At 34.3% G+C, this 25,920-nt stretch overlaps 1 long non-coding RNA gene across 3 annotated transcripts in view; it reads right to left on the bottom strand.

Annotated features, from left to right (window-relative positions):
• The window catches only part of LOC105711428 (uncharacterized), a 643,388-nt gene that overhangs the window by 171,642 nt on the left and 445,826 nt on the right, over positions 1 to 25,920 (bottom strand). For all 3 annotated transcript variants that reach the window (XR_010336557.1, XR_010336556.1, XR_001106003.2), the window contains one exon: positions 8,389 to 8,492. This is a non-coding gene — a long non-coding RNA (uncharacterized LOC105711428). The remainder of the gene's footprint in view (positions 1 to 8,388; positions 8,493 to 25,920) is intronic.

Consider the following 25,920-nt stretch of genomic DNA (forward strand, 5'->3'; position numbering starts at 1 on the left):
TTAAAGGCCATATTATCTTCTGAGCCTGTAATTTCTTTTCTTCATTCAGTTTTATTTCAGATTTTCTTATGCCTCTGCTTTTGGCTATTAGATATTTTTATCATCGTCTCCTTCCAACTCAAAAACATACTCATTTCTATTCCATACACAGTCAGTATTCACTATGTTTAAAAATAAATGGTCAACTTCATGTTTTCAAATTCTGCTTTTGTTACATATTTTAGTGAAATATTTCTAAAGATGAAAAAAACTGTAAAGGTCAAACTATTGAACCATTTACTGCCTTCCTATGCTTCCCACTTTGATTTCTATTTAATGCTAAGATAAAATTACTTCTTGATTTTTACTCCAAAAATGTTTTTCTTTAGACCATACAAGAAATGCAATTTAAAATTTTAATTTATATAACACTAAAATGAAAACTGTCATCAGATTTACTTATTAGCTTGCTTTTATTTGGATTTAGCTTTCAAGATGTAAGAAATATTTTCTGCCTTCCTCCAACATGAATATTTGTGAATTGGCTGCCACCAAGTAGTGGGTTGTATTATAATGTGCCATATTCATACCTTTAAGGCTTCTTTGATCATTAAGAGTCACTACACTTAATTTTTGTAGGGGGCTTTAATTATTGGTGCTTATTTCATATTTTGATTAATTTTGGTTTTTAATTTTCACTACCTGTCATGCTATGTTTTGTCATGATACTTCAGTTGGGTGCCATTTTAATTATTATTCTCGGGATTCATTTTGTAATTCATTATTACTTCAGTCCTTTTAGCTGCTTTCAAAAAGACTAATAATACCAACTTTCAAGGGTAAAGTGTGAAGAACAGATTACCTTCACACATTGATAACTTTGAAGATTTACAAACAAATTTAAAAATATAATTCCCATTAATGTGTTTAATACAATTTGCTAAGATTTCAGTAGTATAATCCTTAAAATTTGCATTAGTGAAGTATTAAGAAAACATATGGTGTATATCAATAGGTACTAATAATATCTGCAACTGATTTCAATTCACATAAAGCATTTTAAGTGAGAATAATGTTTTAAAAATCACCAAAGTTTTTTTGTTTTTTTTTTGTATATCATAGTATCGTTTGATCTTGAAATGATATTGACTCTTGGTTTGGAGTGAAAAAACTGTATTTTTTCTTTTTGTAAGTGTTTATATATGGAATTATTGTGGCATAGTAAAAATAGTATTTTAAAATTAAGAGAATTGGATTCGGATCTCTGGCCATTATTACTACCACGTAACCGACCTTGGGAAAGTTATTTAAATTGTATGTGTTTCAGTTTAAATATCTGTAAAATAAAGATAACTCTAGCAAGATTGAGAGTCTTCTTTAGGAAAAAGAATATGAATTTAAGGCATAAACAAAAGTAACTTCAATGTATAGTCAAATTATTTTTATACTACTGATATTAATCATATAAATTTATATATGTATTTATATACTTGTATATATAGACTGTCCTCAACTTATCATGGTTCAACTTATAATTTTTAAACTTTATGATGATATGAAAATGTTATATGTTAAGTAGAAACTGTACTTCTAGTACTCATATAATCTTTCTGGTTTTCACTTTCAGTACAGTATTTCATAAATTACATGAGATAGTCTATGTCAAGGAAAAGATGAAATGATACAGGACAGAGAACAGAGAAGGAGGATCCCTCAAATTGGAGAAGGAGATCATGTTGTTTTAAAATTAGAATGAAATGATGAGGATAGGCTGAAATATCAAGTTGTGCTAACCAAAGCTCACACCATAATGTTACTTATGTATGCAAGCCCAGAAAAATTCTACTTGTAGGGTATTTTATTTTAATATTTTTTAGATTCTTTCCTGTTGGTATTATTTCCCCCCTCTGTATTTCAGAGGTCCATTTCTCACTGGTGGTACAGAGCATAAAGGGAGAATATATAGCAAGGGATAGTGTAAATGGCATCATCAAATATAAATGTTTTGAAATATTGAAACTTGTGAGGATTTGAACTAAACTCTCCAGGACATATGGCAAAGACAGAAAAAAAAAAAAAAAAAAAAAAAAAAAAAAAAAAAAATTATACTGTGTTTACTCTGTTTCACAATTAAGAGCTACTTGTTTTATATTGGAAATTATTTATTAGATTAAAGTCATAGGTCACAAATTAGACAACGTAAGAAACTGGGGATGATAGTCCATTGGCCATCAATACTTTAACCCTTCAGAAGAAAGAAGAAATAAATGCATGGCTGTTGATTGTGAATCAATAATGTTGTCTTCATTTGCAAAGGACAGCACATTAGAACATGTTGATTTAAAGTTCCTTATTCCTGTTGAATAAACACACAGGTTGCTAATCATCAGCTACTAAATATATTTTCCAAAGGTGAACAAAAGAAGTGGGTAATTTGATGCTTCTTAATCAAGCTCACAACCCAGTAGTTTTTATACTTTTACAAGCATTTGTTTATGAAAGCTAAATGAGTATGGATTTCTGTTGGAAAGATTCCCACCCCCCATCAGCTGTGAGTGATTCTGGCTAGTAAATTATATACTGTCCTCTGCATTGCCTTGCAAATGACCTCAACCCTGACCTTGACACAGCAGTATTTCTAAGAGAGAATAATAATTTATTCTCCACGTTAGATGAACTAAGTCCATGGTTCTTAGCTATAATTCTGTACTATTTTCCAAGAAACTAGTTCTATATATTTAGATAAGTGATGGGTGGAGGAGAGAGACAGACAGACAGACAGACACACACACACACACACACACACACACACACACAGAGAGAGAGAGAGAATAGAGAGAATGACAGACATTTATTCAGACAGATTTAAAGAACAGAATAATGGAAGTGGATATATGGGTGGATATGTGTCCAGGAGATGAGGGGGTTGGACAGGTAGCAGAGCGGGATAAATAGGAACCTGAGTAGATGGCTAGGTAGTGCGGTTTCATAGATATGAACATTTTCTAACTTCATATACTTCAGTTTAGTGTTACTAAACCCTCTATCAGGCTTCAAAACCTGTTTTCCATATACAAGGATATATGAAACATACACACACTCATACACACAGTCACACATTTTTGTAGATTACATAAGATTGTAATAATTATTTATATTCATCAAATTTCTATACCTAGTAATAACATACCTGCAATGAGACTTCCAAAATTACTATACTGAGCATTAAACTTGTCCATATATCACAGTTATATTAACCCATTTTAAAGCATTGTTTATATGTATGCAAGCCCCTACATTAATGTTTTGTATTCTGAAAATTTCACCCGCACAGCGCCAGTCACTTAATTGCACTAATTATGACTCACACATTAGCACCTATTAGTCAGCATGGGTTTCTTTCTTTTTTTTTTCTTCAAATGTTTTAGCCAGCATTCAGATTTCACTTACTTGGCAGAAACAACTTGTTATAGTGGTTTTCAAATTCTGGCAGGAGGTCTAAGAGGCAACCACTTTTGCTGTCCGAATTTCCTATTCCAGCCATCATTATAGATCTGGAGAGACAATCTTTTAAGCTCACTGCAACTTTATGGGGGGAAATGTTGACGTGAACTTCCGTGGGTCCAAATCAGGGTTCAGTTATGCTGTGATTGGTATGCAATTATTAGTAGAAATGTCATTCTTTTTTTTACTATTATAGACTTTTTAAGTCAGCATTACTTCATAGAAATTTTAGAAGAGAAACATTTAAATATATGCAGTGGCATGACCTGCCTAAATTAAATCCCAAAATATAACATATATTAAGATAGAATATTAAAAGCAGTTTATAATAAGAGGTTGAGAATATTCCTAAGAATTTGAATGCATATCGTAATATTAAGTTAAAGTTAATTTTAAATATTACTTGTAGCTTGCTGGGGATACTAATTTAAGAGCTGGCATTGATTGAGAGGCTAGTCTGTTAATTACTATTTACAGAAAAATACTGAATTATATTTTTTCTAAATCCCTCTACACTTAAAAATATTTCTTTTTGTGGTTTAAAAAACAATTTTATGAAGTAAATTTCTAAAAGGTAACCACCAGATTTGTAGACAACAAAAGCATTAAAGCACCTCATTATATTGTCCCATATACCCAGCTTGATTGACATTGAGTATTATAGAACCTCAGAGTTAGAGGAGACCTTCAGGAAAAGTCAATAGAGAAGGAAGGTCAAAGATTCATGGGGAGAGAAGAACATTCTGTGAGGCTTAGATGAAAGTCAAAATCCGCCTGATAGTCTCTACTTACTGGTCAACCTGACCTTGGGTTGGATCCTTAGGTGAGCTTACTTACTCTCTTTAAAATAAAATCTTAAATTTGGCTTTTCAAAATACTCCACATTCTAGAGCTTCTGTTCTAAGGCAGTTAGTGCTGTAATATTCTAAGGGATTAAGATTGAAATCTCTGGGCTCCTCTGGAAATTGGAGAGAACTGTGTTGAACAAAGGCTTTAAGGAACACAGACAGTGACTGCATAGGATCATGAACACAGTGCAGGGGAAGTATAGCTAAAAGATTAGGGGGGTGACATCAATGATAGACTGGATAAAGAAAATGTGGTACATATACACCACAGAATACTATGCAGCCATAAAAAAAGGATGAGTTCATGTCCTTTTCAGAAACATGGTTGAAGCAGGAAACCATCATTCTCAGCAAAATAACACAAGAACAGAAAACCAAACATAGCACATTCTCACTCATAAGTGGGAGTTGAACAATGAGAACACATGGACACAGGGAAGGGAACATCACACACTGGGGCCTGTCTAGGGTTGAGGAACTAGGGGAGGGAGAGCATTAGGAGAAATACCTAAGGTAGATGACGGGTTGATAGGTGCAGCAAACCACCATGGCATGTGTATACCTATGTAACAAACCTGCACATTCTGCACATATACACCAGAACTTAAAGTATAATAATAATAATAATAATAATAAGATTAGGGGGTAAAAGCGAAATCAAAGAAGAAAAGGTCCAGTCGGTACTTAGAGGAGTAAGAAACCAGTAAATGGGAAATTAAATGAAACAGGTAAACTGGGTGCGTTAGTCAGGGTTTGTCAGAGAAACAAAACAAATAGAATATATTAGGAATTGGTTTGACTATGAATGCCAAACAGTCCCACTCTCTACTGTCTCTAAGCTGGAGAACTAGGAAAATCAGTGATGTAATTCAGTTCAAGTCCATAGACCTGAAAACCAAGGAGTTGTTGGAATAAGTACTAGTTTAAGTCTGAATGCCCCAGAATCAGGAGAGCCAGTAACCAATATCCCAGCTCAAACACAGAGAAAGCAAGTTAACCTTTCTTTTTCCTTTTTGTTTTGTTTGGTCACTCAACAGATTGGATGATCCCCACCCATAGTGGTGACATGGATCTTCTTTACTCAATTTACCTATTCAAATGCTAACCTCTTCAAGAAACACTCTCACAGACACAGCCAGAAACAATGTTTTACCAGCTATCTGGGCACCTGTTAGCCCAGTTAAGTTGACACATAAAATTAGGCATCACACTGGAAATCACCTGGATCTGTAGATAAAAATAAGTTCACTATACAGAGTGGAGTAAGGTCAAGGACTGAGATCCAATTAAGAGTTTGGTATGAGTGCCAATGGGCTGTTAAAGAGCCCTTTGAAGTGGTAACTTGGGAACTATTCCTGATCTCTATAAAAATAGAGATATTCCTGATCTCTATAAAAATAGAGATATGTAGAGGAAATGGGGAGGAGTGAGAGGTTATCATGGTCACCTCGCAAAGCTCTTTCTGATAACTCACATTTGAATGAGGTTCCTCTGGCTTTGTACTTCATGGCACTTGGTTTGTCTTAGGACCTGTGGGAAGGCTCCTTGTTTCCCCTCTCCCCATATCCTCTAAGCTCTTGAGGTCCATCCAGACTATGCATTTATTCTGCAGTTTCTAGTGCATTGTTTTACAAAGTACAAGTCTGGAATAAACAAATGAAATTAATTAAAATATAAATGGACCGAATGATACAAATTTACAGATCTCGGGGTTGTGTTTTATTTCATGTAGTGCTTGTCAGACCTGTCTGTCTTTGGCTATTTAAATCAGTTGTTTGGGGTCCAGTGAAAATAACGCCACTGTCACAAGTTCAGTCCTTGCGTGAGTAGCTTGCCAAGCTCTATTTTATGGCCAAAGGGTCCATTGGCCATCTGTCCAGGAAATGCAGTTGAAAATGCATGGCATTGGGCCCCATAGGATGAGAAAAGAAATGGAAGATCAGAAGAATCCCATCAGGTCTGATAATAAAACAACTCAGAGTCACTGACTTAAATTAGAAAGTCTCCTCTCAGAGGGTCCTGTTGTTTCCTTGAGGAATTCTATTTTTAAAATTACAATGTTATCCTGTTAGAAGTCCAGAAATGAATGAGCCACAGTTAATATTGGGCAACATAATGGAAAAAGTGGGGGAAATTATTACTGAAAGACCAATGTTTGAATCTTATGCGTGCCACTTATGGCTAATATAATCTCTAGGACAAATATTACTTCTTTCTGAGCCACAATACTAATACTGTAAAAACTTTATTCATAGGATTGTTGTGAATATTACTGGAGATAGTGTCAATACCACAAATAAATGCTTAGTAAATGTTAGATATTAGTGACAATTTAGAGTTGCAAGTAGGCTGACAGAAAAGGTCTGACTACAAATGAGAATAGCAGGGATCTAAGAATCAGAGTATCATAGCTGTCAAGAATCTCAGTGATAAATCCAATCCTGAATTTCACTGATAAGAAACTAAAGAATCGAAAGTTTAAGTGCCTTGCTTGGTAGTCACAGAGCTGAGACTAGAGCTTCCATCTCCATGTTCAATCTCAGTGCCCCTTCAAGCTTAGCAATAGGAAGCAGTTGGAATCCTAACGGAGAATGTAATATTTAAAACACTTTAGTAAGACTTCTAATAAATGTGAAAACTTTTGGCGGAACTTAGTTATTTAATTCAAATAATATTTATTGAATGTTTACTAAATGTGTGACACTATCCAAGGTCCTGAAATGTTTGGGCTATGTCAAAGTAAATATAAAATAGATCCTGCTCTCATAAAGACAGTTTTCTAGAGAAAGATGACCAAGTTTTAAAAAAATGAATAGAATTTGATGCAGTAAAAGCCCAAGGAAGGGGCTGCACAGTAAAAGAAGTCCTGGAATTTTCCAGGAAGAGATGATACCTGAGCTACATCTTCAGAACAGTTATACTGTGCTATACCCCATTCCTTCTATATTTGTCCTTAGAAATGCCTTTAAAACCATACTTTAAGAAAAATTTACCAGAATTCTACTCATTGATTTATTTATATGTATGGTTGCTTTATGTTCATTTGATAGTAGAGTGTGGACCTGAGAGTCAAACAAAGCAGTCTTAAGTTTAGATAGGTGGCTTTTTGACACCTTGAATTGCTTGGTAACAGCAAAAATCCTACCTCTAGAGATTTTGCAAGGTTGATATCTAGATGTCTCAGCTCTGCATGTCTGAACAGATTTTCCAATGAAAAGCTGTGGGACCATATTTTTCTTCAGCGTTTATATTATTCTCACTCTCGAAAGGAGAGGGGGAATTTACAACCACTTTTGCTCAGTGTGTATGTCCCACCTTCTCATGGGTTTTATTGTCTTGTGGTCACTTGTAATAAGAAATCTTCATTCATGAAAAAATGCCAGAATGATTGTTCCTTTCCACTTGTTTAGGGGAGCCCATGATTAGATAATATTTTGATTGGCTGAAGAATAACTCTACTCTGTTGTGTTAACTTTTGAAAGGATAATGTTAACAAACTTGTTGAATATTTCCTCAGCATTATTTTCTGTAGGCTACTTTTTTGTGATCTAATATCATTTGGTAACTAGCTTTGGTTGATTGATACACTCTTTGATCAAAGGAATTACCCTTTCTTCTTTAAACACTACAAAAATTAAAACTGACTAAAATAATTGGATGAACATCCTGAATACTCATGTTACATTCAAGAAACAAGAATATATATTATATATTAAGGCTATAATGAATTGATTTGATTTTTAAAAGGGGTAAATTTGTATTTTTTTAATTAAATAAAGCTCCTAACCATGAATATAGGCAATTTCTTGAGTAAAACAAGGTAATAGAACTAAAAAGATTCCTGTTTGGGTTTTTTTTGAAAGCTCTGGGTGGGGAAGGGAGGAATGTTGTTTTTTATATGACCAATAGCCCTGCTTTTAAAAATAGAAATAAATACCTCCCACCCCCGCTCAAAAGAAGGGCCACCATCTTCAATTTCTTTAACCAAATTGAGCAGGTATCACAGTTTTGCAGCTTTACATTAGGTTAATATAAAGGCTGTGTTCATTTCACTTACTGTATAATTAGGATTTGAGTCCAGATCCCAAAGTGCATGTGACAGGGATTTTCTTTAGGCTACTCTGTGTTCTTCTCAAAATGGTCTTCTTATTTCTTGTGTTTCTAAAATCAGAAAAGTGAGAATAAACAAACAATAGATGACCTTTATAAGTAAAACATCTGAGCATAGAAAGATTAATCAACCCCCATCAACCAGTCATTAAATCAAATAGGAGCTTTTCTTGTACTTTTAAACCTCCGATTTACAGTCAGGCAAATTGTGTAAAAAGGCTGGTAATACAGTGACGCCCAATGCCACTGGGCTTTAGAAAGCTGACAGTTCCTGTAAAATAGTCATTAAACAACCTCTAGAAGAGACTCATCAGCAGATGCCCCCAGGTGAAGGAGAGAGAAAGCTGAGAGAATGAAGGAGAATCTAACATCTTAGCATGACTGAATTAAACAGAGCATATTATGCTGATTTTCAGAGTCAGCCTAGTAATTTAATTTTCAGAGCAGTTCCTTTGATTGTAGCAACCATTTTATGAAACATTAATAAAACTTTGTGTATGTGTGTGTGTGTGTGTGTGTAACACACATCTCTTTTTCATTTCATTAAGAAAAAGGAGTCAACATATTCAAATTTGCTGACCATTAGTTCTGTAAATGCCAAAAAAAAAATATTGTTGTCATCATTTTTGAAAAAGCAAAGAAACAGAATAACACAGCTCCCACTGTATTATTCCACAGTAAGCACAAAACAGGACAAGAAAATAATGTAAAGTTATTACATGTTAGTCTATGGGATTTTACATTAAGACTCTAAGCTAAATCACTACTATATTATATAATCCAAATATAATTCTGTACTGCCTATGTAATGATGCCCACTGTGCATCCAAATTAATTGTTGTAGAATATACATTGCCCTGTATACTAAATGTTTACCAGATTTCTATGGCAAATAGATATTTCTGGATCAAGATACTCACTGGATACTTGTTTTAAATGGTTTTCATTACACATTTTGAATAACAGAAGATTCATAGGCATGAATGTTTTAAAGAAGGAAAGAACCTTTAAATAATTAGCACAGATATGCTTCACTTTACAGAAAATATGTATTCTTGAAAGGCACATCATAAAACTATTTTTTCTGCAAGTTAACTTATATTTTCTAATTTATTTCTATCATAAAACTGAAGATTCACTCTCACTGAAGTAATTTTTGGCCCAAAGACAATGATCACATTTAAGAATGAATCAATCCTTTTAAATCAGTGGTAAATTTTATATTCAAATCTAGCAATTATCCTTAGCCTGAGTATTTTTGTTCTGATTCTCTCTGCTCTTTTTATTATTCAACCTTTATTATTTCACCCCTACTGTTACATGTCTTATATTCCCCTCTTTAAAACTAGTAAGCATATAAATGAATATGCATATGTAAGACAACAAATCAAAATGATCTTTTGAAGCAACATATACATAAAAATAAGGTTTTTGTTAGTAAATAGTAAAAGTAAGCTCACAAGGTCAGTCACAGCAAGGATGTGGGAAATGTCACAGGTACAGCATCTATGGAGGACATTAGACCCCAGAGATCTGCAGATGCTATGGGTGACTCACTGCAGACCTCACTGGGTCACTTGGCCTCTCTATGACTTGGTTTCTTCATCCTTAAAATGATGAGGCCACACCAGATGGTTCTTAGGCTTTCTTTATCATGATAGCTTCGTGACCCTGATAAGGGTGTTCTCTCTATGTTGTCATGGTTAGTACTTTATATGATTCTTGATGTGCTTATGAGTAATCATGTCTTTGTTAAACTTTTGACAGTCTTTACTTATAGCAATATGGACATCATTAAAAAGGCCATAGACACATGTTATTAAATCCAGGACGGCCATGTTCCTAATAGTGTACATGTGTTTAATAGATTATTCTTATATTTCATTTTCATTTTTTTCATACTGAAGGGTTTTTCCAGCTCTTCCATTAAATTCTAAAATACCCATATTATTTCCATCCCAAGTTTACACTTTGGACCTTGATATTTGTTTCTATATTTAACACTCAAAATAATATCCAGCTAGCAAAAGTGTAACTCAAATTGTCTTGAATATTACTGTTATATATAAAAGTCTGCAAGGAATTGTCAGAATTTGCTTCATCTCATCACACCAAACATGTTAATTAACTCTTTAAGTTCTATATTTTTACAAAATGAATAACCTGTTGGTAAAGTCATAAAGATTCACATTTAAGCCTATACCTTAGGCACTTACTAATCACCAACTGTAAAATACCCATAAGATTAAGCATCACATATTCAGAGAAAAAGGAAATGAAAGTCAGTTGTTTAACAGACTTTCATCTGCAAGAGATTTTATTAAGAGCTTCTTTGCTATGTGCCAAGATATGAATGCCTGAATATAATTCAATTTTATACAAAAAGAAAATTCTATTCAAATCTAAAGATAGAATATTTCTATTTCAAGTTACTTTTCACTAAAATACTGAAAAGAATTGAAAGATAGCCATCCGAAATCCTAAATGTATGAAACAAGTCTTCAAACAGTTGAAAAATAACTTTTGCAAATTTCTGGTACTGTGGTTGCCAGCAGAATAAGGCCAAATCATCAGCTGGGTTAAATTTAATTCCATGGTGTCTGGTAGGAATACAGTCAACTTACACATCAGAAGCAAACCTGGAGATTGTGTGTGGTCATTTTCTTTTATTTGTTTTAGAAGGGAAGCATAGTGTAGAAGCCCAAATGCCAGTCCTAAGTTACAAGATCTACTGGGCTACACTTTTTTCAACAGTTTAATCTCCATTGTTAGTCCCATGAAGAACAGTCCTGCCTTCTGTATTTTCTTACAGGGCTGCTTTGGATGGAGAACTTCGTGGATGTTTGTGATATTGCTCAGAGCCCATTGGCAGATGAGCATCTCTTGCTGTGGCCTCCATCATTATTTGCCTGTCTTGTCTATTAACGAGCACTATCATCCCATCGTGGGATGACAGCTGCAACACGTACTCAGGCGCAATAAACAGCTAAATGAGGCGCACAGCAATTTCACTTGTCACCAGCGCCCTCGGCACGACTGGCTGCACAGCTTGATGCATAAATTCATGAGGCTGTTGCATATGATGGAGTATGCTTGGCTGAAAGAGGTGATGGATAGCAGGGCAGCTAAAAATGGCCATCACCTTGACTCTGTCAGGACATTTTTTAAAACTACCCCATCAGCTTTCTTGTATTCAATGCACTATCATAGCATAGAAGACTCTGAGGTACTGATTTGATACTTTTCTTCAAAAAAGACTTCATGTGGGTTTCTTTAAAAGGAAGCACCATTTTTGAGGTGGGTTACATTTATTCACCATTAGCTCTGATGCTGCTAGATTAACTTATGTTTAAGAGTAGAATTTACCACTGCATACAAATCTTATAAATCTATTCAAGTCTTACTAATGGGGAAAATAACAGGAGTTTAAAAACATTTCTAAATTATACAGTAAGGCTGTGGATTGGTTAACATGAAATTTGAAGAATTAGAAAATATGGCATAGAATATCCAAATACATAGATTTGAGAGATATAACTTCTATACAACTCATTAGAAAATTAAATAATATTCTGTGGCACATCTTTACATCAGTGTTGGTAGTGCATTTTCTAATTATTATGCAAAACACAAGCAAGGACTAATACTATATAAAAGTTCCCTCATCAAAGAAGTAGTGTATTGGAGACCTTAAAAAGAACCAATGATATAATGCATTCATTTCTCTAAAAATATCTCTTTAAACTCTTATTTACTCAGTTGCCTGAACTCAAGCCAGAACTCCAACTTCCATAGGCGGGGCCCTGGGTGTCCCACTGAAATGGGCTATACATCCTCTATCTATGTTAGTGGAAGTCATCTAAGGAAGACAAATATAAAGGCAACAAAATCAATGAGGCAGTTTCCTGCAAAGCTTTGTGCATTAATCTCTATCACACAGAGATATATATGCACACCAGTGCAAGGGAAGGAAGTCACTTGTTCTCCAATAAAAGAGAAAACCCTTGATAATAAGCAATTAATAAAGTTGTCATGATTAGTTATGCAACTATGAATCAACACGCACAGTAAAAATGACCACTTTCTATAGATATAAAATATCTATGATTCAATCTAGTGAAAACAGTCATTAATATGGGCGGTTATGAATGATTCTTACAGCTACTTTCCTTCTGTTTTTTTGTAATCAAATAGGAACTGCAGAATAAGTGTTACCGTAACAATTCATACAGAAACTTTCTAGACCAGAGAGCAAATTTATTAGCCATTTCTTTTTTGCTCTTACCTACCTCTTTCCAAACTCATGTTTCTCAAACGCACATGTCCTAAATCCCCTACATTTAGCAAAAGTATTTTAAAAGATAGAAAAAGTTGAAATCTATAGGAGTAAATTGCATTAGTAATATGAATTCAATGTGCCATACCAAATGATGAAAAGAAATGCTCAAATAAACAGGAAAGAACTATTTTTTAATTATTTGGAAGTCAGGGGCCTTGTAAGGAGACAATTACTTGGCAGGATATCTGGTGATAGCCTTATAACACTGCTCCAATATATAATCACCTGGTTAGTCAAGGGACTAGGTGGATCTGATGTAATAAAGGTGGCATGGATCATGGTCATTGGTGGGAAGAAGCAGATGGAGAAGAGAAACTTTGAAAAAAATGGGGAAGATAAAGATGATTCTCTATCAATAAGACAAGAATTACAGAATAGGAGGTAAAGGAGGGGCTTAACTCTGGTAAAATATGTAAGGGGTGCTAAAAATCAAGTATTTAGGATAAATGACATTTTAATGTAATATATTTGCAACAAACTCTCTGCTTTTAAAAGCTCATGTGATTATCAACTGTGCCATATAACGTAACATAATCATGAGAATGACATCTCAGAATAGTCACAGGTTCTTGGGAGTAAGCCAGGACATCTTTGGGGGGCTGCTTTAGAAATGAGGCCTACTACAATGATGAACAAAACATCAAAATTTTAAATGAAGATAGTGTTTGAAAATAGAAATTAATACAAAACATTCATGATTCATTTGTTTCATCGTAGCATAAAAATTGCTACAAATTTAGTGGCTTAAAGAAACACTCATTCATTATCTCAAAGTGTGTGTAGGTTAGACATCTGTGATGACATGGCTGGGTCTGCTCAGCATCTTCTAAGGTGCAATCAAGTCATAGCTTACAGTTGCCTTCCAAACTCATTCCTGTTAAGAGCGTAATCTGTGGTTGTTGGACAGAAGTCCCTATTTCCTTGTTGCCTACTGATCACTCATTCTGTGTGGCTGCTCTCTGCTTCTTGCCTATGACTTCCTCCTTCTTCAAAGGCAGCCATGGTATATTAAATTCTTCCCACACTTTGAATCTTCCTGACTTCTGCTTTACTCTTCTGTCATCAGCCAGAGAAAGCTCTCTGATTTTAAAAACTTATGTGATTATCAACTGTGCCATATAACATGACACAATCATGAGAATGACATATCAGAATATTCACAGGTTCTGGAGGGTAAGCAAGGACATCTTTGGGGGGCTGCTTTAGAAATTCTGCCTTCTACAATGATGAACAAAACATCAAAATTTTAAATAAGATAGAATTTAATCCTTCACTTGCAGGAATGACCCTGACTCACTTGCCTTATCATTGCCCCAACGATGTTTTTGATAAAACTTTTTTTTTTTTTTCACAAAACGAGATGACTAACCCATGGATCATAATTTAATAATATGATTGTTAAATATTACCTTAAAATTTTATTTACATTACTGGTACCATCTCCTTACATTTTGTATCCTGTGGTGAGTGTCTCAATTACCTATGCTAGTCTCATCTGTACCTTTCCATTTGCTGATCTCTACATTCTTGTAAGGTGGTCATGAGCAGTTTCTATCACAAATGGAAACAACAGAGAAAGTAAGTATTTTTCCCACATCCATACAAGTATTAGAAGATAGAGCTGGGATCCTACCTCAGATCTACCTGACTCCAGAAAACATGCTATTGTCAATATATCCAGGTATTTATTAAAACACTGCCATGGTTTGAATATGTGTCCCTTCCAAAAGTCATGTTGAAATTTATTGCCAATATAATGGTATTGAGAGGTGGGGCCTTTAAGTGGTGATTAGGTCATGAATGCTCCATCCTTGTGGATGAGTGTAATACCTTAATGAAGAGTTTTCTGGAGTTAGCACTCACTCTTGGCTCTTCTGATATTCTGCTATGTGAGGAACATTGCTCCTCTTTTCTGGGAAATGCAGCATTCCAATGTGCCATCTTGGGAGTGGAGACTGAGCCTTTGTCAGATACCAAACCTGCCAGAAATTTGATCTGGGACTTTCCAGCCTTCAGAACTGTGAGTCAGTGAATTTCTGTTCATTATAAATACCTAGTCTGTGGTCTTCTGTTATAGCAGCACAAACAAACTAAGAGAGAGGGGTTGTCAAGTAGAGTCTAATGTTTCCTTGCAGAGACTATGTCAGAAACATGGAATCATGGAAATACCCTGAATTTAGATTCAGAAGGCTCTTATCCAGTGCTCCCACACTATTGATTTAAGCATTTAATTCTCAGGTAGAGATGATGATAAGTCTTGGACAGTTTTTGTAGGGAGTAAGTAACTAGATCACAAATTATTTAAAGTCAGGGACATCTTTGATTTTGTGTATAGCTAGCACTTGATAGTTTTGTGAATGAATTAATGTTGGAGGAATGAATTAAATAAAACAATATAAAACTCTAATCTCTATGACCTATGACGTGCCAAACAAATATGATATGCTTTCTACAGAAATACTAGGTATTTCAGTCAGGAAAATTTCTAATTTCTAAGATGTTTCTACAGTTGGCTCATATAATTAGTTTCCTCAGCATAGTTAGTGGAGAGCAAAGGCCTAGACTGTAATATTAAACAAACACAGTAGTCTAAGATTAGCCTTCTGTCCTCTCTAAATTAATGACACAAAACTGAGCAATGTGGTGACTAGAAATATTTAATGAATACATATATACTATTTGGGTAATGGCTATGGTAAAAGCCCAGATTTCACCACTATACAATATATCCATGTAACAAGGCAGCACTTGTACATCTTAAATTTACACAAATTATAAAAAAGTAAGCCAACAAAGTTCTCCATGACAAAGTAACTTTATTTATTTATTGGCTCTCATAGTCTGTTACACTGTCGTCATTGGATAGAAAGCAACCACCAACTATTCAGTTAGTTCAGCTGAATGAAAAAACAAATAAGAAAGAGAAAGGAAAGGGCTGTGGGAAATAGAAAAAAAGGAAGGAAGGAAGGAGAGAATCTTTTGCGGATAACTCAGATAATTAGATAACATGATATTTTAAATATATTACCTATATTCTTTACTAACTTTATAATTTAGACCATAGAAACATTTGCATTCATTAGATTTCTCCAGAACATTTAAAAATTGATGAAGTATGTTTTCTTGTTTTGAAAAAAAAAGGTAACAATTTAACCTAAATGAACATCAGCCAAAGCAGAGTGCAAAATGTTGGGAAAAAATCAGGATCCCTGAGTGCATTTAATACGCAACTCTCTTGGCTAAGTTGGGCTCAGCACTAGTGTGCTGCAGCTGATAGACTGGAACTGTACTTGGCTTTTTACGAATTTGGCTGATTTCTGGCTGCCCAGAGATCTTTTATCCTCTGAATTGCCTTTAAATTCAATGGAAAACCCAAAGAGTTATTTTTTAGAGCAAAATTATTCCAATGCAATTCATTTCTAATATCTTTGTTATGCCTTTTTCTGTTCATCTGTCTCTGTGTCTATCCACATATTTCAATGTATTTAAAATATGAAAAAATTATATTTCCCTCAAACTTTCATTGACTATATATTTTTAATCCAGGGCATGCAAATAATAGATCCAGGATACTAAGACATCCTAAAACATTTATTTCACACACACACACACACACACACACACGTGCAATATAATTTTTCATTATCTAACTTTGTTGCCTCTCTCTTCCTCTACACTTTTAAGTACAGACTATACTTGGGTATTATTTCTAGGTGTGATGGCTTGAGATGGCACTTCTTTTCCTGTTGATCTCCTCTCTAACTTAACTTTTTAGATAAGTCTATTATCCATTCTCTTGAAGATTCTCTTTTGATTATTCCATGTAAGGATAAGCCTTTCTATTTCAGGAGTTATGGAAAAGAGCAGCTCTACCAGAACCTGACCAAGATCCACTTCAAAGTAACAAAAGGCTAAATAGTTACCCTAGTCTGCTCCAGGGTAAGAAAGTAAAAACTCTTGATTATAACCTCTTTACTTAGCTTCAACATTATTTCTGTATTATAGATTTAATTATATCACGTCCTTGCCTAAGACAATGCAATGGCTGTTCAGTGTCTTTAGTGTAAGGATATGCTCCTTTCATAGTCTCTGGGACACCTCTGCCCTGGCCCCTGCTCCTGCCCAGCTGCTCCCAAGCCAACCTCTTCACTGCTCTCTACCACATCAATGATTTTTTTCCATTTCTACCCATGTGGACTAAATATTTACATTGATTAACTCAGTTTCACACCCAAAATTCTATGAATTAGATACTAACATGATGTTAATTTTACAAATAAAGACACAGAGGTGCAAAGAGGCTACAATAACATGCCAAGAACCTAGAGGTAAGAAGTCACCGGGCTAGGATCTTGACTCATAGCACAGATTTTAAATATACTTTGAACTCTCTAAAAATAGAAAAATCTATTTTATTGTTGTTTTGTTTGGTCTTACCACTTAGTAAAGTATCTTTGGACAAACAAGAAAAAATGACCACTTTTCATGCAATTTATGTCAATGTATCAGTCTTTCAGAACATTCTCTAAGATGTCATTTCTCCCCACCTCAATGTAGTTTGGTATGTATTTCAGTGTAAACACTTCCCAATAGTTTACAGGCCAATCCTTCAAATATTTATAATGAATTTGACATCCTATGAACATGTATATTATCAAATTTTTCGTTTATATAATAAATTTGAGACTTGATGACCTTAATTACTTTATAGAGCAAATAAAAAGATCTCCTTCTAAAGAACTATTTTGACCAGAGATAACTCTTCCAACTAGATAGGAAAACAAAACTCAAATTGGTTTATCTCTACAATATTATAACAGTAAATGACAATTAGTGAGTTATTACAAGGAAGAAAAAGTATTAACGTCTCTCCCCTCCCCAGTGAATATGACATTGAATGATATTAATGAGTTCTTCACTATTGTCTGGTAGGGAACATTTTTAGTGAAAGGTACTTGGACTTTGAAACCTGAATTCAAACTCTTGCTCAACTATGTGCCCTTGAGCAAGTTGAACTTTTAAAACCCCAAATTCCTCATATATATAATTGGTGATTATACCTGCCCCTAGGTTTCAAAAATCAAATAAAAGTAATATAATATGGAAAATATTTTATATAAAAATCTAAAAGTCATATTTGAAGATTAAAAGTATATAACAATATAAAAATATTTTTATATAAAAATATAAAATCATATAAAAGACATAGTATAACAATGCTACATTTTTATATGATGTATTGTAATGACATACAGTAATGGTTGTGTATACAATATTGTTTTTCAAAATTTTCAATCTCTGCTCTAAAATTGATAGTTCAAAATATGTTGGTGATAGTCCTTTTTTTTTAAAAAAAAACTTACTTTAGTTCTTAATATTGCTGCCAATAATTCTAACCATACAAATAAGAAATGAAATGTTGGGATTGAGATGTATAAGTTAAATGAGCACTCTTATCACATTATTTTTTTTCAAGACATAGATTTGTCCTTACATAATGGAATTGACCAACTAGGATCCTAGTTTGATGAAGACAATGGAAATAAAATATCTAAAGTTTAATAAAAATAAATTTATGGATACAGATCTAAATTTCATTTATTACATAAACAATTTTCAAATACATGAACACTTGATAACGTAAGTCAAAACGTCTTGATTTAGGGAGAGTATTTGGTACTTACACAAATATTTGACACTATTTGACATATACAAAAATATTTAAAAATGAAAAAAATCATTTAAAAATTCTGTATTTATATGAATATAAATCTGGAAGCATGGTGCTATAGACTGAATATTTGTGTCCTTCCAAAATTCATATGTTGAAATCCTAACCCCAATTTGATGGTATGAGGAGATGGAACTTTGGGAGATAATAGGACGTGAGGATAGAGCCCTTGTGACTAGGATTAGTGTCCTTATAAAAGGGACACCACAGAGCTTCCTCAGTCCTTCTGCTATATGAGGACACAGTGAGAAGATGGCAGTCTATAAACCAGAAATTGGGTCCGCACCAGACACTTACTTTTCCAGTGCCTTTATCTTGGACTTCTCAGCCTCCAGAACAATGAGAAATAAATTTCTGGTGTTTATAAGCCACCCAGTCTGTGGTAGTTTATTATAGCAGCCCAAAGAGATAAAGACAGAAATGATTATTTAGAAGATGAGTTTAAAGGTTAATAAAAAATGAGTAAATAATTAAAAAATGAGCAAATAATTAAAACTTGAATTATTCCAGCATCTACCACCATGCTTAACACATTTTAAATGATTAGTGAGTGATGCATAACCAGTGAATGAGGGAATAAAATAATATATTTACAATGATATCCCATTCTTTTTTTTACACACTTCTTTCCCCTCTCCCCCGGTGACAGAATTTGTAATTCCGATCTCAGGAGAAAGAACTCTATCAAGCAATAGTTTATTATTGTTTATGTCACTAGGTACACAACAGAGTCCCTGAAAAAGACAGCCATAGATTCAATCTTAAACCATAATTACGTATCAAGTGAAAATTCACTCTGTAGCTCAGTTAGTGGCATTATACAATGCCTTACTCACACATTCTGAAGATCTAAATTAGCATCTATTCTATTTCTCATGGTCAGTCTTTTTTGTTTTAATCCAGGAGAGTTGCTGTTCAACTATACTGTATCAAAGCCATATCTTTTCTATTCGTCATCTACCACCTAGGCTCAGACTTGTACAGCCTGACCTATCCTTCACATTTCTGCCAGTTACGTTGCCTTGTTAGAAAATTCTGGGTTGTTTCTTTTGACAAATATTTGTATTCTTCAAACTGTGTGTCACAATTTCTCAGTCTTTCCAGTAGTCTCAGATTCTTCTGGACTGTATTTATCTGTTTCATAGAGAAGTCCCCTGTGTAAGATTTTATTTGACAAAAGCCTTAAAAATGCTGGAAAACAACTGGCTTCTATATGGTCTCAACTCCTGTTAATATCCCAGTCATAGTTTTTCTCCAATAAATAATAATGCACCTGTCCAGATTGGTCTGACACTCATACTTCCCTGTGGTTCTTGTTTTAGCCATACCAGGCCACTCATTTTCTTGGCCATAGCTTTCATATTTTCCCCGGGTATCATCACTGATATTCTTCACTCCTTAAATCTGCACCCAATCCCCTCTTGTTGGATTCCTACTACTCTTTAAGAATCAGTTCCAGTACCACCTTTTCCATCTCATCCTTAAAATATTATCCTGGGGATCTCTTGAAATCTCAATTGCTCTTTTTTGAAACTCTACTATAGCCGTTAACATATTTTGCTTGTGTGCTTGAATACATGTCTATTCATTCATGAGACTGCAAGCTCTTTGATATCAGAAATCACAATAAATTCCAGTTTCCATATTTCATGTTTATGTTTAAACCTTACTACATTTACTATACATTTCTTAGATCAACTTTAATTATTGAAATATAATCTGAATGCTGTTATACTAAATGCTAAGCATTGTATTAAATGTTTTTTAAAAACAAAATTCAAATGAATATGGCTAGAATTGATCTTGTCAATCAAAACTGGTAGGTTTGCTAAAAAGGGATTGTTACTCCTGATTTTAAAGATGTGGAGAATGAAGGACTAGAAGATTAAATTATAGTATTATTTCCACTTTGCAAAATGGGTCTAGAGAACCAAAGTGGTACACTTATTTTCTTTACTTAACACACTAGGGAGCCCTTGTTTCACCTTGACTTCTTTTTCATTTTTTTGCTAAGGATATTCTTGATAACCTTTACTTAAACTTAGAATGTTCTGTACCTTTTCTCAGTGTGTGAGCACATTATTTTGTGGTGATATAGTCTATATTTGGATAAGCCATACATATTTAGTTCTTTTTAATCTTACTTCACATCAGCCCTGCCAGCCCCTCAATCATTTTTGTAGCCCCTCTCTGCATTCACTATAGTATGATGACATCCTTCTGGTACTGAGGTTTTTTATAAATGGACACACTTGTCTGACTTGTGATGTGTTATCTCTGCATGTGCTACCCAAACAGTTTTTATAAACCACTATATCACTCCATGCAATCTCATACTAATTTTCTGTAACTATCACTCCCAGGTTTCATGCAACACTACAATTTTCCAAGTACAGTCGCTCAATTTCCCTGATTATCTGTGAATATTTCATCCAAGATGCATTACTTTACATTTTCCAAAGTCCAATCTTATTTTGATATTTCTTATTCAAATCTGTAACCTCTCTATATTCATAAACACATTTACAGTATTATCTAGTGCTTGCAAACCATCCAAATTTTGTGATATTTATAAATTTAATATTTGATTCAGCCACCCTTTCTAATTATCAGCCTATAGTGATTAATACATTATATATTATATTAATATACTGCCATTTCTTTTATATTTATCTCCTTAAGGAAAAAAATATATATATCTTAGTCTTACAACTCAGTCTATTGTCAGATAGTTTAACCTTTGCTTATACACTTTCATGTGGATGATTGACTGACATATCACACATTTCTCAGCCTATTTGGGTTAGATTTCTGAGTCATATTTTAAAATTACATATTAAAATATAACATTAAAACATAAATACAACTAGGAAATCCATCTTACCTTGCATGTAAATTCTTTTAACTGTTTTCCTGGAGTTTGAAAATTGTTATTCAAAAATGTGTTAGACTTACATCACTAATTTGGTTAAAAATGAAATAACTATCCCTTGCATCCCTGTTTACTTAGAAATTATCCCTTTAGTCATCTTAGTTGGAAAGACAAAGTCTCAGAATTTTTTCCACACTTCTTTCTAAAAAGTTTCTGTCCATTTAATCCTGCTCAGGAAAGGGGTTCACAGGTGATCCCTTAAGCATGAAATGTCATGATGCAGCTTTGTTCTGTGTATCTGGGGTGAGTAGCCGACACAAAGGCAGATCATACGGAGGCCTACAATGTGGCCTGATGCAATAATTTTCCCCATACATGAATATGGCAATGTAATATATATTGGAACTTTTTATATATATATCTTCAAAAGTAATAGAAGCATTGTAATTAAAATTTTAATAGTGGAGGGGTTGAGATATAAAGACTTTGAATGATGTGTTCAACTCCACACAAATCAGTTGAAAGGAGACTTTTGCAGCCACCAGGGATTCAGTACTGGCAACTGCAGGAAAGCCCAGAGTTAAACAAATATTGAATTTCCATTGACCCCATAAGTTTCCTCTCTCCTTCTACATCTGCCCTTTAAAGTTTGATATGCACACACAAAAACATACAGCATGGTATAATGGACATTGGAGATTCAGAAGTGAGGAGGAAGAGAGGTAGATGAGGGTTGAAAAATCACCTACTGGGTACAGTGTACACTATTTGGGTGATGTGTATACTAAAAGCCCAGATCTCACTGCTGTATAATTCATGCATGTAACCAAAAACCACTCGTACCCCTAAAGCCCTCCAAATAAATGTATAACGTTAAAACTTGGGGCCATCCAAGATTGTAAGTGCCCTTGATTGCTGATGCCTGCAAGAGTCACTTACTTCCTAGACCTGAGTTTCTTTCTAGTTCTCAGAGGATTTCCCTTGCTATCTTGTAAGGTTTTTCCTTTGTTGAGGAGAACCTTACATGTATTTTACTTGGCATTTTTAGATGATTTGTAGTGAGAGATTTCAGGGTATCCAGTTTTCCATTTTTACAGGAGAAGACTGCAATGATTTCATGCATATGTTTCTACCCTTCACCTGGGATATCTTTTATGACTCCTGCATGTGTATCTCATTTAGCAAACCATGCTCAATAGGTAAATATGACAATAAATACTTTTAAGTAATAGAACAAATGAATTCATTCATTTGACTCATTAGTTGATTAAAATAACATGGATTCATTGAAACCTCTGATGATTAGATGTAAAGCCTGGTGGAGATATCTTGTAAAGAACAGATGAAGCACAGAAATGGTAGGAAACCTCAGTAATGTTGACCTGTTGTGTTAGTTTCTTCTCACACTGATATAAAGAAATACCCAAGAATGGGTAATTTATAAAGAAAAGAGGTTTAATTGACTCAGTTTCTCATGGCTGAGAAGGCCTCAGGAAACTTACAGTTATGGTGGAAGGCACCTCTTCACAGGGGGTCGAGAGAGAGAATGAGTGCCCAGCGAAGTTGGAAGCCCCTTATAAAACCATCAGATCTTGTGAGAACTCACTCACTATTACAAGAACAGCATAGGGGAAATCATCCCCATTATTCAATTATCTCCATCTGGTCCTGCTCTTGATATGTGGGGATTATTACCATTCAAGTTGAGATCTGGATAGGGACACAGAGCCAAATCGTATCACCCACGTTAAAGACTCTTAGCATATCCCAGATCATGGACTCTTTTGCCTATCTGAAGATTTTTCTCCAAGAAAAATGCTCATATGTACAGATTTCATTTGGTATATTATTTCACTAGACTAATATCCCTTGAAAGCCCATCTCAAAACCCTAAGGGAAGTAAGGTATAGCCATAATTTCCCCCACAAACGTTTGATAAATTTGTAGCTACTAGTATTATAGCCCCTGGATACATGGACATATCTCTGTTTTCCACAGTCACTTAAAATCTCTTGGCTTTCACTACAACTTTACTTCCTCCTGGAGACTCTAAGTCATGAGCAGGAATGTCTAAGGAATGTCTCTGCCTGTGTCATGGACCTGAGCACTAGGTGCCAGGCAGTTGGGAAAAGTAGCAATGATACCTTTTCGGCTTCTGTTGTTGGAGACCATACCTCCTCTTTTTAGGGATGCTCTTCTAAGGGGGAAGGGTATATGACTTTGGGTTGTCAAAACTCCCAAATACTCAAAGCACTTCCATTCCTCAAAAAGAAAAACGGGAAAACAAAATTCTTAAAAAGTTGAAAAAATTAACCACATTTTGCTACTACAAGCCAGGGTTAATATATTTCAATATTTTTAAATTTTTTCCCATAATTAATTTTTCTCTTTGCATTAATCTTATATTATTTTCAATTTTGTATTCTGCTTCTCTCAGCATCAGTATTATGCAATAAACAACAAGCTACAAACTCTACAACCATAGTTACACTATATATTTATGTAACTATGTTCATTTATATATCTGTATATGCATTTAACTATCAAAGAATCTGTCAATTTTTGTGGAACGAAATATACTGTAACATAATAGCATTTATGTCTGGATAGTGTTATTTTAAGTAATTTGGTTTTTAATTGTTATAGACTGTTATAAGGCTTCTTTACAAGAAAAAATGTAGTAAAACTTTCAAAATATATCATGTCACTTTCTGTATTCCATATTTTCCATAGTATGGTATTTATAACAAAAATGTTTAGTTGTAGCATAATTTCCATTGAGTACTTGAAGGCAATAATGTTAGTTATTATCTTTTTATTTACTATAATAAAAATGCATTTTTCTCTGTTTTTGGATTTTTTAGAAAATACTTTTCATAGATGCAATTATTAGCTAAAAGTTTGCAAACATTTTGTGGCTCTCAATACACATTGCCAAACTGCTTTCCAAAATCTTGTGACCATTGATAATGACATCAATGAAGAATGCAGGATAATAATTTCATGACCTCCTTGTTTCCATTTGAAATATAATTTAAGTTTTTTTGATAACCTAATGTAAAAATGGCAATTGATTTTTGTTTCACTTTGCTTGTCCTTGATTACCTGAGCAAGGTTTCATATCTTCTATATTTGTTCACAAACTTATTATATTACCTTGCATATTCTATTTTGTGAAGTTTCTGTTCAGCACATACTCATATTACACATACTTAAGTATAGCATATCATTAAGCACTTCATTTACTTAACAACCAATTCTGTTTACTAGTAGAAAGTCATGTCATACTCATTTGCAATAAGCATAAGCATGATAATATTTTCACATATTTTTGAATGAGCTTATTTTTCTTAATATGACTATCTTCCCTTTTCTCCTGAACAAGGAAACAAGCAAACACATGACCATGCATGTATTAGTCATAGTTCTCTAAAGGGACAGATAGGATAATAGGATCTATGTATATATGAAGAGGGTTTCATTAGAACAACTGACTCACATGATCACAAGGTGAAGACCCACAGTAGGCTGTCTGCAAGCTGAGGAGCAAGGAAGCCAGTCAGAATCCCAAAACCGCAAAAGTAGGGAAGCTGACAGTGAAGTTTTTGGTGTGTGGCCAAAGGCCTGAGAGCCCCTGGCAAATCACTGGTATTAAGTCTGAGAGTCCAAAAGCTGAAGAACTTGCAATCTGATGCTCCAGGGTAGGAAGCCTCCAACACAGTAGAAAGATGGAGGCCAGAAGACTCAACAAACCTGCTCTTCCATCTTCCCCTGCCTGCTTTATTCTAGTGGCTTTGGCAGCTGATTAGATGGTGCCCACCCAGACTGAGCGTAGGTTTGCATCTCCCAGTCCACTGACTCACATGTCAATCTCCTTTGTCAACACCTTCACAGACACACCCAGGAACAATACTTTGCATACTTCAATCCAATCAAGTTGACACTCAGCATTAACCATCAAAACACACAAAAATCAGAACAAAATTGTCAATGAATAAATGATACAATATTTTTGCACATTAGTTTTTCCTGTCATAACTCTATCATGTTCTTTCTCCCAGAATATTTTTTTTTCTGATTTTCAAAGAATTTTATTTCTGTTTGTTTGACTGAAAACAAGTTGGCTTGCCTGATTATAAAGTATCAAGTGAGTCAATAGGGTTGGCTCCTGGAAAATTTACAGCTTCAGATCAATCATCTGCATTAGTGAGAAAGAGAAAAAAACAGTGTCAGTGGGGATTTATGGTGAAGAGTTAGTTATGATGGCAAATGGATAGATGAGAAAGATGCTTGTGACCACAGGGACTTACACAGATCAACAGATCACAATGAGGAGAACAGAAGAAAAGAAGCCTATGCTCGTTTGCCATAACAAGAGCAATTAATGAAGATGAGAAGGGTGAAAAGAATTAGGATTTGACTGAATGCCTGCTCTATGCATTTAGAGTTGAGTACTTGAGTTGTTGATTTACTCTAAATAAATTATTCCATTATTTTCACTCCCAGGACTTTAGGCAGGGGAGGAAATAAGGAAAAC

The sequence above is a fragment of the Aotus nancymaae genome, unplaced genomic scaffold (assembly GCF_030222135.1).
Source record: "Aotus nancymaae isolate 86718 unplaced genomic scaffold, 86718_ANA_hifiasm-v0.15.2.pri h1tg000040l, whole genome shotgun sequence".
Taxonomy (NCBI): domain Eukaryota; kingdom Metazoa; phylum Chordata; class Mammalia; order Primates; family Aotidae; genus Aotus; species Aotus nancymaae.